Source organism: Myotis brandtii, unplaced genomic scaffold, assembly GCF_000412655.1.
Source record: "Myotis brandtii unplaced genomic scaffold, ASM41265v1 scaffold75, whole genome shotgun sequence".
NCBI classification, from domain to species: Eukaryota; Metazoa; Chordata; class Mammalia; order Chiroptera; family Vespertilionidae; genus Myotis; species Myotis brandtii.
The window spans coordinates 58,046-64,018 of record NW_005370991.1 but is presented as its reverse complement, the minus strand read 5'-3'; the positions used below and the strand labels follow the sequence as shown (position 1 = coordinate 64,018).

Here is a 5,973-nt window from a genome sequence, read left to right as displayed (position 1 = left end):
CCTCCGCACAAGCCCATGTTTCACCTTCGAAAGGCAAAGGGGTGGCGTGGAGTTTAAAAGGAAATACAGAGGCGTTCACAAAGCGGAGCAAGGAGCAAAGGTTCTCAGTCCGGGAGGCCAGTGTGTTTAAGTCAATATTGTTTTCCACCGCTCTGTGTCCATTCACAGAGAGATTGGGTTGAAGTTGTGGTTCGTCTGGATTCCCTTCCTCTGACGGAGGGATTGAGGAGTCCGAGGCACCATTGGGAGATTCACAGGAAAGAGAATGGATGGGGGAGTCTTTTACAGAGAATGGTGAGTCATGCTAAAATGAAGATAGCACGCAGATTCAAGAGAGGCAAGGATCATGAGTCAGCAGAGGGAGTCTGGAGAGGCCCCCAAGTTGAGCAAAGCAGCAGATGTGGAGGTCAGAGAGCAGAGCTGGCGGGGCAGAGAGACAAGAAAACCAAGGCAGGGCACAGAGGGGGCAAGAGCTATGGGAAAGCTGTCCTGGGCGAATATTCGGGACAAGGGCTTGTGGGGACGGCCTGCTACTGAGGGCTAAAGGGGACAGTCCTGTGAGGGTAAGCCAGTGGATCCGCAGCCACTCAGGGAGCTCTGATCTTGAAGAAGTTTTATCAAGGTGACAGCAAACACTGTCACTAATTATATGGAATGCTTACTCTGCTCTCTGCTAAACTGTGAACATTAATTTAAAATACGGTGCTTCATACTTGCAACAACAATATTTTTAAAAATGTATTTTTATTGATTTCAGAGAGGAAGGGAGAGGGAGAGAGAGATAGAAACACCAGTGGTGAGAGAGAATCATTGATCAGCTGCCCCCTGCTCGCCCCCTACTGGGGATAGAGCCCACAACCTAGACATGTGCCCTGACCAGGAATGGAACCGTGACCTCCTGGTTCGTAGATCGACGCTCAACCACTGAGCCACCACGCCAGGCACAACAACAACATTGAATAGGTATAATTACCCCTGCTTTGCACCCCAGAAAACTGAGGTAAAATCATGTGTCTAAGATCACACGGGAACTGGCAACACAATGGCTTGAGGTCCGGTCTTTGTGTTTTCAGAGCCCTCGTTCTTCTCAAACTTGAGATAATTAAATATGCACAGTCCTCCCAGATATTCTGACTCACTGGTTTTGGGGGCAGGGCCAGGGAATCTGGGTTTTAATATACATCCCCAGTGTAGACAGAGGAGTTCAGGTCCCCGTGCCAGACACTCCACAACACTACCCTGTCCAGGTGCAGGGGACTTTGCTATCCAACAGCAAAGTTCAGAAACAGGCATACAGGGAATAAGGAGAAAATAAATTGGAGGGAGCAGGTAGAAGAGGTTTCGCCTGCTGGCCTGTGATAGACAGTCCTGATAGTCTACTCATTCTCCCAAAACATTGTTTCCTGCCACTTGAAAACAGCGAAAAGTATTCAATCTGGTAACTGAAGATCAAGCTTACTCCTGAGTTTAGGAGTTCGGGTCTGCAGACCCCAATCCCTTGTTCCATCCCGGGTTAGGGATACAGGAGTCTTCTCCTGACCATCCCTGGGACTGTATTATTTTTTTAAAAATATATTTTATTGATTTTTCACAGAGAGGAATGGAAAGGGATAGAAAGTTAGAAACATCGATGAGAGAGAAACATCGATCAGCTGCCTCCTGCGCACCCCCTACTGGGGATGTGCCCGAAACCAGGAACATGCTCTCAACCGGAATCAAACCCGGGACCCTTCAGTCCGCAGGCCGATGCCCTATCCACTGAGCCAAACCGGTTAGGGCCTGTATTATTTTTTATTTTTTAAAAATCCTCACCCAAGGATATTTTTCCATTGATTTTTAGAGAGAGTGAAAGACAGAGAGAAACATCCATGTGAGAGAAACACATCGATGGGTTGCCTCCTGCACATGCCCTGACCAGGGACTGGGCCAGGGAGGAGCCCGCAACTGAGGTATGTGCCCTTGACCGGAATCGAACCCGGGACCCTTTGGTTCGCAGGTCGATGCTCTATCCACAGAGCCAAACCAGGAGCTAGGGCCCTGGGCCTGTAGTCTACAAAGCTCTCAGGGCAGGAACATTGGGCACTGTCATTTCTCATTTGTGAGAATCCCATTTCATTGGTTCTAACCAGAATAGAAAGAGAGCAAGGACTGGACTTTCCAGCAATTCTAAAGACAATTTTTAAACAAAGGGAGTTGTTCTCCGAATTACCCACCAAACAAAGCACATTGATAAAAATCACCGCTGGGTTTCCCAACATCATTATCATGCATGAACAGGCATCTCTCCCACGTGGGTTAAACTCTTGGATTCTCGGATCAAGCTTCACAGGAGAAATCTGTCTTGCTCACGATGCTTTTTCTCATCTCCCAGGGTCCCCCCTTTTAGGGCTGATAACTTTCTTTTTATCTAGATTTTTTTTTTTTAAAGAGCCTGGGAGACAGGTTCCAGCAAGCGAAAGGAGGCCGTAGGTAGTTCCTTTGCAATTTTCATTTCTCCACATGCCATTTGCATAACTCATCATCTACATCAGCTGGAAACATTCTCGTGAATTTGTTTATTTCTTCTCACAGGTTCCTAAGTCTTCTCTCCTCTGTCTCGGCGGCCCTTCTACTCCCCTGCGTCTGCAAGCGCCTTTGTGGCCTCCACTGCAGGCCTCCAGCCAAGGCCAAAACGGATTCTTTTCATCTATTCAAGTGTGATCTGGGCCAGACAAGCCTGCTCCCCAGGCAAGAGGCATAGAAAAGTATTCTGTATTCAGCTTTCAGCTCCGCAGACTCTATGGGGAGGGCCCAGCCCAAGCTTGGCAAGGCCGACGCAGTGACCAGGGCCATTTGGCAGACGCAGGAATGCTGTCTGTTTGGCCCCTTCCCTTCACCTGGACAGAGCACCGAGCAGAAAGCAGCAGGAATGGTGAGTGTGTCCTGTTCCAGGCGCTTCCTCTAAGTGCACGCCCAGCTTTAAAAAGCACCTTCTGCCCTAACTAGTTTGGCTCAGAGGATGGAGCGTCGGCCTGCGGACTGAAGGGCCCCAGGTTCGATTCTGGTCAAGGGCATGTACCTTGGTTGCGGGCACACCCCCACAGGGGAGTGTTGTTCAGGAGGCAGCTGATTGATGTTTCTCTCTCATCGATGTTTCTGGCTCTCTGTCCCTCTCCCTTCCTCTCTGTAGAAAAATCAATAAAATATAGTTTTAAAAAAAAGCACCTTCTAACAGTGGTTCTCAACCTTCCTAATGCCGCGACCCTTTAATACAGTTCCTCATGTTGTGGTGACCCCCAACCATAAAATTATTTTCGTTGCTACTTCATAACTGTAATTTTGCTACTGTTATGAATTGTCATGTAAATATCTGATATAAAAGATGTATTTCCATTGTTACAAATTGAACATAATTAAAGCATAGTGATTAATCACAAAAACAATATGTAATTATATATGTGTTTTCCAATGGTCTTAGGCGACCCCTGTGAAAGGGTTGTTCGACCCCCAAAGGGGTCGAAACCCACAGGTTGAGAACCGCTGTTCTAAGAGATCAACCAAAGGACTTGGATGCATGCATATAAGCATAACCAATGGGCACAGACAGTAGGGGGGTGAGGGCATGTGCTGGGTGGGTGGGAGCGGCCGGGGAGAGGTCAAGGCAGGAAAAAGGAGACCCATGTAATACTTTAAACAATCAAGAATTTAAATTAAAAATAAATAATAAATAAATAAAAAGCACCTCCTTTTCCCTCTCAACGCAGCAGGGGCGTGTTTGTTTGCTTGTTTGTTTGTGTGAGATGCCACATAAATTTCAAGAGCAGTACAGCGGTTATATATAGACTTGCTTAATATAATAATCAGCTGGTATGTTGGCATGTAAGTATCAAACAGAGCACCTATTTGTCTTCAATACGTAGAGGATTCAAGGCTTGAGGTATATTAACAGGAGAAGGGAACTGGGTGAAAATGGAGATTGAGCTATTTAAAAATACCTTTGCTTTGAGTCAATTGCCTAAAAATATACGTCCTGGTCCGGTAGCTCAGTTGGTTAGAGTGTAGTCCCAATACACCAAGATTGTGGGTTCAATCTCCGGTCAGGGCACATGCAAGAAGCAACCAATGAATGCATAAATAAGTGGAACAACAAATCTCTCTCTCTCTCTCTCTCTCTCTCTCTGTCTCTCCCCCGCCCCCCACTCCTGCCAGCCAGTGAACTGACTCTCCCCTCTTGCCCAGCCCTGCCCTTTCCAATCTAGTCATCACTCAAGCCCTAGTAATGCTATGCTTCAACTCCCATTTAAGCCAACTCTTTGTCTTTAAACTCTGTTGGCCACAACCCTGAAGGTGGGGTGGGGTGGCGTGAAGGATTTCTTATAGTGATCATACCATTTGTATTAGTCCTTCACACCGAAATGAAACTGTTGTTTCGGGGAATATTTTGGTTTTTTTGGTGAAGTCTTATAAGTCTATAAAAAATTCCTTATTATTTTCCTGTGTTTTTAGAAGTAAATTCATATACATTGTTGACACACAAAGTTGTAGCACCTCAGTATTTATATTTTCTTTACTCTCCTAATACTGCCTTTTGGTGTACCAGAGGAACGTGGAACTGAACGAATCAAGAAACCTGAGATTTCATCCACAACAGCACCCTGGATGAGTTTTCTTCTTTGTAAAAATGAAGATGATCCAACTCAGATTCCTTTCTGCTCTAGTTCTATGACTAGTTTCCCACATGATCTCCTATAGCTCTTGTTTACTATTGGCAGTGTCACTATTGGGGGTTGGGTTAGGGATACCAGTCACCCCGACCCTAGGGCTCTTGGTAATAGAATAAAAACCATAGCATGGCCCAGCCGGTGTGGCTCAGAAGTTGAGCATTGACCTATGGACCACAAGGTCACGGTTCGATTCCCGGTCAGAGCACACACCTGGGTTGCGAGCTCGATCCCCAGTGTGGGGCGTGCAGGAGGCAGCTTATGAATGATTCTCTCTCATCATTGATGTCTTTCTCTCTCTCTCCCTCTCTGAAATCAATAAAAATATATTTTTTAAAAACACACCAAAGGGTGGTCTCAATGAGAGTCAAAGCTCTCTGGTAACAGCCACACGAAGAATGTATCTAATTCTTATTTAGACCAGGGTTAGTTCCTGACTGACTCAGAACCCTAGTCTAACCCATTTCCTTACTAAATTAGTTAATCTCTTCCCACAGATAATTTCCAAATCTCTATTAAGCAGTCTTTCCTCTTGGAATACCACGTCAACGTTCAGGAAGCTTGACATTCTTGATAACAATATGCAGTTGTAATATAGAGATACAGGTCTCTTTTCCCTCATCATAACAATTCAGAGCTTCCCTCTTGGCCATTTGGTATCTTCTTCAGGAAGAAAGCAAAGGCTGTGTGTCTACATTGCCCAAATCTCCGCCAGGAGTGAAAAGTTCAATCCCTCCCATGCAGTGCCTAAGAGTCTGAAACTCGCCTTCAGGGGACCGATTGAAATGTTCTCTTTTCGTTCCAGTGTTTGTGCAGGTAGACTGAGCTGGAGTCGTTCGCTGTAGAATTGATCAACCAAGCAGCCCTCCTGTCATTGTGTGAAGAGAGATCAAAGAACAGTCTGAAATCTGCGTGTATTTGTAAGGTTTGGAAGGAGATACTAAATGTTCAGTCTATCTATCTTGCAGCATCTACCTGATTTAGGACACAATAGCCCCAGATTAACTAGGACCAAGTGTTTCATCTGGAGAGAGGGTAGGATGAGTCATTGAAAACAAAATAATACTTATTTGTAGCAAATAAAACTGTTGTTGAACAAGTTAAGAGGTTTTATTTTATTTTTTTTCTCTTACATTGCAAAGCACCAAGAGAAAGATAGTCCAAGGTGGGTATGGCAGCTCCATGATGTCATCAGAGACTCAGACTCCTGTTACCTTTCCATGCAGCCATCCTTAGAATATGCTTTCTCCATCTTCATGATACCAAAATGATA

General features: G+C 45.4%; 1 long non-coding RNA gene across 1 annotated transcript; it reads left to right on the top strand.

Annotated features, from left to right (window-relative positions):
- The first annotated feature begins 224 nt into the window (after positions 1-224).
- LOC102257585 lies at positions 225-5,693 on the top strand. The gene is made up of 3 exons (XR_314527.1): positions 225-294; positions 2,572-2,911; positions 5,506-5,693. It is a non-coding gene; the product is annotated as an uncharacterized LOC102257585 (long non-coding RNA).
- Positions 5,694-5,973: the final 280 nt, after the last annotated feature.